This window comes from Armigeres subalbatus, chromosome 2 (assembly GCF_024139115.2).
Source record: "Armigeres subalbatus isolate Guangzhou_Male chromosome 2, GZ_Asu_2, whole genome shotgun sequence".
NCBI classification, from domain to species: domain Eukaryota; kingdom Metazoa; phylum Arthropoda; class Insecta; order Diptera; family Culicidae; genus Armigeres; species Armigeres subalbatus.
The window spans coordinates 398,956,074-398,969,046 of NC_085140.1; the positions used below are offsets into that span (position 1 = coordinate 398,956,074).

The 12,973-nt window shown below is 40.9% G+C and overlaps 1 protein-coding gene across 11 annotated transcripts in view; it reads right to left on the reverse strand.

Annotated features, from left to right (window-relative positions):
• Positions 1-12,973, reverse strand: part of LOC134213261 (anoctamin-10) — a 57,012-nt gene that overhangs the window by 5,561 nt on the left and 38,478 nt on the right. Inside the window, exon 1 of one of the 11 annotated variants that reach the window (XM_062692136.1) lies at positions 6,710-6,850. The exons of the other annotated variants lie outside the window; for them this stretch is intronic. The gene's annotated coding sequence lies outside the window, so the exon portion shown is untranslated. Of the gene's footprint in view, positions 1-6,709; positions 6,851-12,973 lie in introns of those variants that run through there. 11 annotated transcript variants of the gene reach the window in all.

Genomic DNA, 12,973 nt, shown 5'->3' on the forward strand with positions numbered 1-12,973 from the left:
ATAGTGTATTCATGTATTTGTCACACAAGATACATACTCGATACTCATGCAATATCGGGTATATAAAGCTTTCAATTAATAACTAAAACAATGCTAATAGATTACTTTGAAAAGCAGGCCAAGTTCCAGTTGGAATGTAGTGCTATGGAAGAAGAAGCTTGCGATACACTTACGAGATTGACTGATTTACCGAAACCTAAACTACTAAATATTATTATTATTGCTAAACTGTTAGCAAGTTTTTTTTTTTTTTTGACTTGTTTTTATTTAAAGGCTCAATCGCCATTAGGCATAACGGAGCCGCTGTACTTTTGATTTTTGTTGACAATCAATGTGTGTCTTAGATCTTAGTGTTAGGTTTGGGGAGCCGAAAAACTCGCGGCTTAGTCGAGGTTAGGGTGTACAAAAAAAAGGAGTGGGATAGGGCCAAGGGGTATTCCATTGTCCTGAGCAGCGCTGTAGCGGTCTTATTGTTGTTTGACGAAGATTATTCAGGACATAACTGTAATGAAACAAGCAAACTGTTTTCCAAGCGGAGAGGGGTGGGGTGCGTAGACGATGATGATATGACCTTACAACAGACAGAGGGTTAAACGAAAATATTGATCCTTTTCAAGAATTTGTATATAAGGATCATGTAGTCTAGGTCAAGCATACCCAGCACATCTCGAATGTTTTCCTTTTCTGATTTTCCTCGGGCCCGGAGGGATTCACATAAATCGGACCTGGCAACACCGTATTCGGGACAGTCCCAGACAACGTGATTGATGTCTTGATAGCCTGCACCGCAACCGCATCGATTGCTGTCTGCGAGCCCTACTCTGAAGGAATGCGCGTTTAATGAGTAGTGATTGGACATTAGCCGACACATTACTTTAATAAAGTCTCTGCTAATGCCCAGTCCCTTGAACCAAGGCTGCTTCGATACCTGTGGGAGAATGGAATGTAACCATCTACCCAAATCTCCTTCATCCCATTTTCGTTGCCAACTGGCCATGGCGTGTTGACGAGCAATCGAGAAAAATTCACTGAAGGCGATTTTGCGCTCATAAATATCGCCTTCCATAGCGCCCACCTTGGCAAGAGAGTCTGCTCTCTCATTACCCGGAATTGAGCAATGTGAGGGGACCCATACTAAGGTGATAGTGTAAAAGCGATTCGATAGAGCACTCAATATGGTGCGTATTTCACTCAGGAAATAAGGTGAGTGCTGTACCGGCCTCATTGAACGAATAGCCTCAAGGGAGCTGAGGCTATCCGTAAAAATGAAGTATTGATCAGAGGGAAGAGAGGCAATTCGCTCTAATGCATAGTGTATAGCCGCTAACTCTGCAACATATACGGAGCAAGGATTCTGAAGTTTATGAGCGGCGCTATGAAATTCATTGAAGACACCAAATCCAGTGGATTCATTTGTTTTTGACCCGTCTGTGAAAAAGCTTTTGTCGCAACTGACATGGCTGTACTTGCTTGCAAAAATTGATGGTATGCACTCCGATCGGTACGAATCTGGTATTCCACGGATCTCTTGTCTCATGGTCAGATCAAAAACTACAGTTGAACTGGAGGAGTTTAAGAAGCAACCACGATTGGGAACATTCGAAGAAGGGCCAACATCCAGGCTCATGTACCAGTAGTACAGTGTCATAAATTTTGTTTGGAAATTTTGTTCGATTAGCTTCTCAAAATTTTTAATTACCAATGGATTTAAAACCTCACACCGAATGAGGAACCTGGACGACAATTCCGCGAGACGATCTGATAAAGGCAGTACTCCCGCAAGTACCTCCAAGCTCATTGTATGAGTCGAGTTCATAGAGCCTAACGCGATACGTAGACAGCGATATTGGATACGTTGGAGCTTCAATATGTGCGTTTGCGCGGCGGATTGAAAACAAAAACTACCGTATTCGATGACCGACAGAATCGTTGTCCGATAAAGCTTTATCAGATCTTCCGGGTGGGCTCCCCACCATGTTCCGGTAATAGTACGCATGAAGTTGATTCGTTGTTGGCATTTCTGATACAGATGTCTAATGTGCATTCCCCAGGTGCCTTTCGAGTCGAACCAGACCCCCAAATATTTATGTGAAAAGCCTTGAGCGATTTTCTTACCCCTAAGGTGAAGCTTTAATTTTGCCGGCTTATGCTTCCTAGAAAAGACAATCAGCTCAGTTTTCTCCGGAGAGAATTCGATACCTAGCTGAATAGCCCAAGTAGACAAATTGTCTAAAGTATCTTGCAATGGTCCTTGCAGATCGTCCGCCCTGTTCCTATAAAGGAGACAACGGCGTCATCCGCAAGCTGTCTTAGCGAGTAATTATCTATGAGATATGCATCGATGTCTCTAACGTAAAATTATAAAGAAGAGGGCTTAAACATGAGCCCTGGGGGAGACCCATGTAGCTAATTCGAGAAATTGTTGAGTTTCCATGAGAAAAGCTCATATGTTTCTCAGACAACAAGTTGTACAAGTAGTTGTTTAATATTGGTGAAAGCCCACACTCGTGGAGTTTGTCTGAAAGGACATCAACGCAGACTGAGTCAAAAGCCCCCTTAATGTCCAAGAAAACTGAACCCATTTGTTCTTTTAAAGAATAGGCCAGTTGAATTTCTGTAGTAAGCAGTGCAAGACAGTCGTTCGTTCCCTTGCCTCTGCGGAATCCAAATTGAGTATCTGATAGAAAACCGTTCGATTCAACCCATTTATCGAGCCGATTGAGGATCATCTTCTCAAACAGCTTACGTATACACGACAACATCGCGATCGGTCGATACGAGTTATGATCCGACACAGGTTTCTCTGGTTTTTAATGGCGATTACTCTCACCTGTCTCCATTCATCTGGAACTATGTTACTTTCTAGGAATTGATTGAATAAGTTTAACAAGCGCCTCTTCGCGACGTCTGGGAGGTTTTTAAGCAAGTTAAACTTAATTCCATCAATTCCTGCTGCAGAATTGTTACAAGAAAGGAGGGCAAGCGAGAACTCGACCATCAGAAAGGGATTATCCATTTCACTTCGACCGGGTGCTACGTCACGCACGAATCCTTGTATTGGAACGGAATCCGGGCAAACCTTTTTAGCGAATGCAATAATCCACCGAGAGGAGTTTTCCCTGTCTTCGTTAACCGACGACGCGTTTCGCATTCTTCTTCCGACGGCCCACAGAGTTGACATCGACGTGTCTCGCGATAGGCCATCAACGAAATGGCGCCAGTAACTTCGTTTCTTGGCATTTACGAGGCTCTTGAATTTTCGTTCAAAAGAGATATACCGGTCATAGTTAACCCGCGAACCCCGCTTCCGATAATCCTTGAACGCGTCGGATTTTTCACGGTATACTTTAGTACACTCGTCATCCCACCAAAGGGGAGATGGTGGACGTCGACACGCTTGCAATCCCGGTATTGGTCTACGCTGTGACTGAACCGCGCTGTTGTGAATCAAACCGGCAAGAAAACGGTATTCTTCCAACGGAGGAAGCAGTGTTGGTAAAAACTCAAAATCTCAAAACTCATGGATGATTCAAATCAAGCGTGAGTTGAAACGCACCCAACTCAGCACCTAAAAACTCATGGATGAGTTGAATCATCCATTTGAATCATCGTAGGTTTTCTTTTGTTCTCCTTCGTTAAAAACATTGAATAATTGTTTGTCGCATAAAATATTAGACACGCTTTTATGTATAAGCAATAAATTGCCCCAAAATTGATTTCAAATGCGTTTTTAAACCAAAATGATTTTTTGGCAAATGAGTGAAATGATGCGTTTTAGCATGAAAAATTCAAGCGTGATGCATTCCTTTAAAATCGCAGACAATTTCGTTCGCACGGGAGCGCTCGTTGATTGAGATTTATGAGTGATTTTACCAACACTGGGAGGAAGTACATCGAGCGATTGCTCACCATCGATGATCGCTTCAGCATACTTTCCCTAGTCAATGTGTTTTGTGAGATCGTATGCATTGTCAATCCGATGAGTTTGACGCGATCCATTGGTAATTGAGATTTCGATAGGCAGGTGATCACTACCATGGGGATCCTGAATCACTTTCCACGTACAATCCAATGTTAGTGAAATCGAACAGATCGAGAGGTCAATTCTATTTTCGAGTCCTGAAGGTGCCACGCGTGTTGCTTCTCCGTTATTCAAATATGTCAAATTGAAGTAGTCACACATGTCATAAATTAAGCATTAACGGTTGTCATCGGTCAGTTCCCCCCAGGCTGTACCGTGTGAGTTGAAATCTCCCAGAATCAACCGGGGCTCAGGCATTACTGAGCAGATAGCCGTAAGATCTCTGTAACGAACAGAGGCATTCGGCGGTATATACACAGAGGCTATGCTTAAGCTTTTGCCTCGTATGGTGACATGGCATGCAACTACTTCAGTGCCTATCATCGAAGGAAGATCTATTCTGTAGAAGGAGTGGCGTTTATCGATCCCCAAAAGCACCCCTCCATATCCATCACCTCGATCTAGACGAATAATGTTGAAATCATGGAAAGAAAGGTTTTTATCTGAAGTAAGCCATGTTTCACTGAGAGCAAATGTGTCACAACACGAGGTGTGAACTAAATATTCAAACGCAGCTAAATTTTTCAAGATACTCCTACAGTTCCACTGCAGGACTACGATCTTATCCCCGACCTCGTTGATTAAGTTAGCCATCGAGGGATAAGATCGAATCAAGAACAGGCCATTTTGAAATCAGTTGCTTCAATAAGGGTTTCACCAGAGAGATTATCATATTGATAGTGTTTCTCACTGCGGGTGAGATTTCTAATGTGTTGAAGATGAAATCCACAATCCCAGAAAGAGTCATTTTGTCTGAAACCTCAACTTGATTGTGTTGAGGTGTTCTCTGACTTTTTTGTTGTTTTGAGATTTCTGGGCGAAAAACTGGAACAGCTGGGGTTTTAGATGTTCCTGGAAGTGATGGAAATTCGCCAGCCACAAACTTGAACCCCAATGAAGAAACTTTTGGGGGTTTTCCAACACTTACTAATTTTGCAGGGGAAGGACGGATACCCTGTTGAGTGACAGGGACTTTAAGAGTAGCCTTTTGGGTTTGAGGCTTAGTTCTTATTCGTTTCCTCTTTGTACCTGTTTCAATCACAGCGTATTCCTCACCGTCCCCAGAGTCAGAGCCTTGGTCATCGAGGGGCAGGGAAGAGTAGAGATTGTTGTTAACAATGGGACGGGTCGATGGAACAGCAGGTGCGGCGACTTTTTTAGCATTTCTGCATAAGTTCGCCGTGATCGCTGTTGAATGGATCGCAGCTGATGTTTTCCCCGCTCTATGTACCGAGGGCATGTGGACAGATCATGTGGAGCTTCGCCACAGCAGGTACATTTCTGTGCAGTGCTGCAAGGACCCTCCGCATGTTGTTCACCGCACTTACTGCAGCGCGGTTTATTGCAGCAGTAAGCCTCAGTGTGCCCGATCTGCTGGCATTTGGTACAGTGCATTACACTCGGCACATAGAGTCGAACAGGTAATCGAAGCTTCCCGATCACGAGATAGTCTGGCAAAGCTGATCCGGAGAAGGTCACCCGAAACGAGTCTGAAGGTTTTTTTCGTGCCATCAGATGCCACGTGGTTCATTTGCCTGACATCGATCACCTGGGCAGCTGGACGGCTCTATTCTTGAACCCACCAGCGCCAAGAGTTCTTATGTCAGCGCATGACAGATACGGCTCGGTGACCACTCCAGCAATTTCGACTTCTCGACTCGGTATATATACGTGATATTCCCTCAAAAAGAGCTCGTAGGCAGCGATCTTATTTGCTTGTTCCCGATCACTAACCGTAACTCGCAATTTGTTACGGCTCGGTGCATTCACTTCTTCAATGCCCCGAAACGACTTTGCCAGGTCTTTTTCGATTTGCAATTTATTTAGCGGTTTGCCTTTGGGCCGAAAGAAAACCAGAAAGGGTCCTTTCGATCCGGGTGGGTATGTTTTCAGGCGGGGGTACGCTGTGGAAATGTTTCCAGCGGATGAGGGGGGGATAATGGAATTGGTTTCATTCACCATCAAAGTAGTGCTGGTATCCATGGGTTCTGGAAATGTGCTAATAGGAGTTCCAGATGCATGTGATGTAGATTGGGTCGGATGATCGATTTGTTTCACTTTTGGCGAATAAGAAGATGTTTGTTTGTTTTGACTGGTCTCCGGTGAGGTAAAGAGAGACTCGACCAAATGTTCAAACGATGGTGAATCTATCGAATCGTCATCGGAAATCACAAACTGCGTTTTCTCCCCGCCTGAATCAATTGCATCCATTACTTGGGTGGGTCATCCACCGCTAATGGTACAGACAACAAATCGAAAATCAGAGATGCTAATTTGTAGAACGTTGAAATAAAAGAAATAAAAACTCAAGAGAATAGAAAGAAAAAAAATAGAAGGCAAAAAAGTCAATAATAATAATAATAAAATCAATTTCAATAATAATAAAAAAAAAAGTGTTTAGGAAATATAATTTAGCTTATAGGGGGATTAATTCCGATGTATTATTTACAGAAAACGGGATAATAATAGCTCTGATACTTATAATCGTACGAAAAAAACTTGCGAAATTTATAATCAAAGGAAAAAAAGCTTACAAAAATGAAGAGTTCAATGAGACTGCGGACCCACTGTAGGATTGCCCATACAACAGACAGCAGCAGAGAAAGAAACAAAATTGAACGATACTACCTATTCTTGCTATTGCTGCCGACGACTACCTCCTACAAGCCGACGACTACCGGCACGGCAGCTTCCACGCGACTCAATAGTAGCGTTGTTGTTTGTATGCTTCCTTCTGTTCAGAGTGGGAACGAACAAAGCGTCGTCGATGATTGACTCGTTGACTGCTTATTGGCGTCGCCGACAACTAGTGTATTCTGCCAATGAATCTATGGTGGTTGTTCACAGCCGTGTCAAGGACTCGGCCAGGACACAAGATGAACGCGGTGAAAAAAACCCGGCGCTAATTACTCTAGCAAAAAACACTGGGAAAAACACTTTGTTGAGCGAGCAGAAATGTAGCGATCCGACTGGCTCGAGCGTTGGACTGGGAATGTTAGCAAGTTTTCAATACTAAATATTATCATACCTAAATATTGTAACACACTGGAGTCGTTTTTTACGCGGAGTATGTGGGCCGCGTGAATTAAAACAACGTAAAAAACCGCGTAAATCTCAAAATGTGTCTGAATGAGCCATGGAAATCCCGAAATTCTAGTGAAAACAAAATCGCATAAAAAGCGAATCGTGTACAAAAACCGCGTAAAAAATGACTTCAGTGAAATGACTTCGGTTATGAAGCGTTGACTCTTCCTTGATCGAATAGTCCAAGAAAATTGAAAATCCATCGAGAAACGGCTGAGATATTAACGATCAAAGTCTATCATATTTTCGTGACGTTTTTTGATTTTTCGAAAACGTAAAGTGTACCCCAATATAGAAAAGACAGACGTAGTTCTACGTCAAAAAATTTTTTTTAAGTGAGATCAGATCACGACGTTTTATGCATTTTTAGATCATTTGGCATCAAAAACAAAAATTCGATTTTCGACTTTTCCTCTGGTCCCCCTTAGAAAAATTTTATGGCTAAAAATTTCAAAACTTTGATGAATTTCGAATCATGTCCGATTGAGCTCAAATTTTGCATGGGGTCATATTTTGGTTTAATGAAACTTGTGAGCAATGTCGTTTTTTGAAATTCGATGACAAATTTTATCCCATACATTCCATTAGCACCCTACTGTGCATACGCACAGCACAATACTGATATAAATGAAATTCATTTGCAAAAGAAAGAGCTAACCGCGGCACAGTGGCTAAAATCGCGTTTTGAGCGCGTTTAATTAATAGTATCTTTATTATGCAATTTAGCGTAATGATGTCTTCGAGACATTTTATCAGTAAGTTCATGCGATTCTTTGGAGGTATACAGTTTACTGATCAATCCCCCTAAAAGTGAAATGAAAAATTTATTTTTTGCACTTCACAACATATAAGGTTTGATTCTTCAAAAAGTTGTAGCAGAAGTTCTCCTGAAAAACTTTGTCGAAGGCATCAATTTCGTAATTCCGTTACTTTTGGAATTTTTTTACGTTCTATGCAGATAACCCCTTAAAATGTGTTTTTTCATCATATCTTTTTCACTTTAATTTCTACATTTTTTGCATGTTCTATCAAGTTTCAGATTATATTAAAATACGCTGTTTGGTGGCTATTGTGCCTTAAAAACTTTAGAAATAAAAAAGATATAACAGTTTTATTGGATTTTTTAGTCATATTTGATTTAACTGCTGCTTGACAACGGGAAAATTGTGGCAGTCAATCTTATATGCATAACAAAGTACAAGTAATGAATACCTGAACTGTTAAACTGAGTTGTAAGCGAATGTAAGAAATGTTTCATCAAAAACCATTTTCAACTATGCAAGGTAGAATTCAATCACCCATCATACGGAGTTGATGGAACAATGCACCATGCGTCTCCATGTGCTTGTATGCTTATACATCGAACATGCTCAAAACTTGTTCGCATAAAAATCAATAAATCTCCAAAAGTATTGAAGTTACGAACTTGGTGTATTCGACAAAGTTTTTCAGGAGAACTTCTGCTACAACTTTTATGAAGAATCCAACTTTATATGTTGTGAAGTGCAAAAAATAAAATTTTCATATCACTTTTAGGGGGATTGATCATAAGGATGAATACCTCTAAAGAAGCGCGTCGACATACTGATAAAATGTCTCCAAGACGCCATAACGCTCAATCACATAATAAAGATATTATTAAATAAACGCGCTAAAAACACGATTTTAGCCACTGTGCGCGGTGGAGATTGGTACTCGGATTCGGATGGCTTTTCCGCAAACGTGACCTTTAAGTGGTATTGTTGTATAGGAGTTATCACGCCTATCTAGAGAGTAGGAGGTTGAGGGTTCGAGTCCCTGCAAGACACGTGGATTCTTTTTCGCAAATTTCATATCAATTTGTCCACTTCGAAACATGTGCTGTGCATATGCACAGCCAAGATATTTAACAAAAAAAAATGATTTTCGTACGGCCGAACTGCCGAATAACATGCAATTAATTGGAAACTAGCCAGCCCGGCAGACTGTGTTCTGCATAGTAGGCAAGAATATGGGTTGTGAAGTGCTCATGTAAAATTGCCATACAAATCTAAATTAAAGTTTCACACGACTCATTTTAACTCGTGGTTTACTAATTAGAAAATATTCTATGAACCCGCCGGAGATTATAACGAACAGATTTGCTAGAAGAATGCATAAATCTAGGCTAGATGTACCAGTCGTGGCTATAGCACCAGTTGTCGCACTAGTGCTTTATATGCGAAATGGCCAATCAAATCACCACAAAATATGTTCAGATCGATAAAGCATATTCATATGATACGATAACACATTTGAAGGGGCCCTCCTTAGCCATGCGGTAAGATGCGCGGCTACAAAACAAGACCATGCTGAGGGTGGCTGGGTTCGATTCCCGGTGCCGGTCTAGGCAAATTTTCGAAGTGGAAATTGTCTCGACTTCCCTGGGCATAAAAAAGTATCGTCGTGTTAGCCTTATGATATACGAATGCAAAAATGGTAACTTGGCTTAGAAACCTCGCAGTTAATAGCTGTGGAAGTGCCTTATGAACACTAAACTGCGAGGCGGCTCTGTCCCAGTGTGGGGATGTAATGAAGAAGAAGAAGAAGAAGATCTCCTCCAAAACACGCAAAGCATAATCGTAAAAATTGATTTTGCTTAATTTTTGACGTCCTTCGCACCAGTTGTCGCACTAGTGGTCCCTATTTGGCCAAACCCTATGAGAAAACAATGGGATTTGCCAAATAAGGAACCAAAATTTAGAAAAGTGCCACAACTGGTGCATGCGTCGCTATTATGGATTAATCATTTTTGAGGATTATAACACATTTTAATATGGTTTTCACAGCCATTCGTAGGAGCAGGAAGTAGAACCTTTCGCTTGATTTACAAAGTGGACCCACATGCCTTTTACTTATTTAAAAAAAACAGTTGTTCTTATGTATGGCGGCAATTGGTTCACCCTCCCTAGCCGTTTTTGAGTTTTGCGAATACGAACACAGAACAATTCCAAGAAAATAAAAAGGAAAAGAAGAGGAAGATTGGACTAATCAATTGGATGAAAAAAGAAAAATGGAAAAATAGTAAAATTTTGTGAAATTTTTTCCATAAATCCTTAATGAACACAGGTAAGGACATTCTGCTCAGTAAACTGATTTAATTTAAATTAATCAATGAAGATTAATAAAAGACATTCCAGCTAATAATGTATTTACCCGAAACAAAAATTTCGATGTAAATGTTAGCCAAACTGTTAGATTGGTGTCATTATTTCACCTTTTTTGTTGGGACTTTATTACCACTGCGACCAAACTTTTTAACTCGAAAATACCCAAATAAATAAATACAGTTTAAATTCTAATGAGAGCTGCTCATCGAATATTTAACGAAATCGGTTCGATTATTATCATTTCGCATGTTTCAAAATTGGTAAATGGTACTTTCGTACTTCTTCCGATTGGACTGGCCACTTTGTAGACGGCTCCGGAAGTCCCTAAGATACTGGTTACAAATCGAAAACTATTCCTGTTGTCGATAAAAACAAATTGAAAATTAATGTTGATGTTAGTTTTCAATACCAAAATAAGTAATCAATTTGCTGTCATGTCGAACAATTTGTAAATCTACAGCAAAACTAGATCAAAATGTAATTAGGCGTCGGGATTAAAATTTGAGAACAAATTATGGTTTAATTTGATGTTAACATCAAACGTCAGAATTCACTCGCACAGCTATTCCGTATGTTCACGCGTCGATTGAGATCGTCTTAGTAATTTACTCAGAACACACATCTACATATTGCTTAGAAGTGATTTCCTGGATTCAAACACTTTTCCACAGTCTCGCTCTATCATCGTTGGATTTTTGAATTCAGTCTACACACAACCGCACATGAACCCCATTCGTCGCGACGCAACGACGTAGTACTCAAGCCGCGCAGGCGACTATTCGCCCCGTGAAGTTTATCATTTTATTTACATAAATTTTATTACAACAACCGATGACGCCTATAGAATGTGCCTTCCAAGCGGGAGATACCGAAATAGCTCGGGGTTTGCTCCTAGCTGAGTGGAACCGTGTTGGAGATCCAGCCAAATTTTACTACCAGGTGATTCGCGACGGACTGGTGGCCACATTTCGGCATTTAGAGCGTTCTGGGTGGTGCCCTGATTGGGAAACATTCTGCTACTGTTCTAATGCATTGCTCGAATTAGGTGTGAAAAATGTACCGATATCAGAAGAAATGGAAATACTGGTCTTGTACAAACTATCGTCGTTCGGTCTGTGCAACCTATGCGGAGATCCGGCCGTAATCAAACCGGCAAATTGTTGGCTAGACTCGATCGATCTAATTGTGCGATGGGTGCTAGAGTTGCGCACTCGACCCAAGTCTTACGATTTTCTAGATGTAGACGACCAAGTGATATTTCGCATACGAATGATTCATAATCATTTATTCTTTGTCAAGGACAAACCGGCAACGCGGGATTTGCCGTTGAAAGAGATGATCTTCTGTTTGGCAATATTCATACGAATACAGGAGGAAATCAAGGCACACGAGGTGTACAGAGTTATGATTAACAAGCGAAATGTAATGCAGTTCCTGTTGGCCATCGTTTCTCGACTTAAACTGATACGGAATGGAAATCACGTCGCAAAACTTAGAAAATCCAGTGTTTTGAAAAAGTTACGCAAAACCTATAAACGCGTTAAACAGATGTACTCAATATTCAAAATTGTGCGTTGCGCGCAAATTTACACAGACATTAATGACAATGACTACCGAAGAAGTAACGCGTCGATCACAGTGGCGACATTTAGAAGATTCAACCAAATTTGTGGAGAAGCGATCAAAAATACAACGGATACTTCAAATTTATCGGAAAAGATTAGCAATTTGCTTCCGGAAGTTTTGAACGAATCGTTCATGCTCAATTGCAAGTATAGGAATTTGTCAAGCCATGGAGTGCCTCTGTCACATCTATTTGTGCGCGATTGTGATCGAGTTTTCTACTACAAGTATTTGAGCGACTACAACTATATAACGGCGGTTACATTTTATGCCGTGTGCATCTACCTTTTCCATGATTGTACTCGCTACATGTATGGCCTGATGAGACGATGCCGAACAATTGATGATCTTCGCGCTTTGATAAGATACGCTGGAAGTGATACGATAAGAACCTTGCAAGAAGTCATGTTTCAAAAGATTGAAACATACTTAGCGACTGTAGCGAACCGACTCGGTGAAACGAACATAGATGATCTATCATTTAATCAGAAACAAGAGTACGATGAGCTCCGGAAAAACTACAATCATAAAGTAAAAGTCATTAAACAATTACGTAATTCACATCGCAACCATTTGATTGACGCCGTTGAAGTAATGGCCTTTTCCAAAGCGTCTATAGCAGCTATCCATCGTTTGCTAGATTCTAAACTGACGGATTCTTCCAGTGCTAGTTACTTTGAAACTTTGTTTAGCGATTGGAAAATTCTTACCACGCAATCGATTGACAGCACAGAGTTTACCGCAGCCATAATACAGTCCTACATACATAATTACTTGGAGTTTGACCATGACTGTACCGAGCAGTGGCGATACCGAGAAAGAACTAAGAAGATACTCAGCCACTTCACTGTGGATTTAAATTTGGATGAATCGACTTTAACCACGCTTGAAGATGATCTACATAATGCTCTATCCAAGTCTCGCAACGGGTACTATCAGAATATATTTGCTTTGGATTCGAAAGCACAAGCCATCATCAAAGTACTGAAACCTACAATAATAGGGCCAAAGACATCGAAAGACTTCAAATACAGAAACCAAACATTCAAGCTCAAAA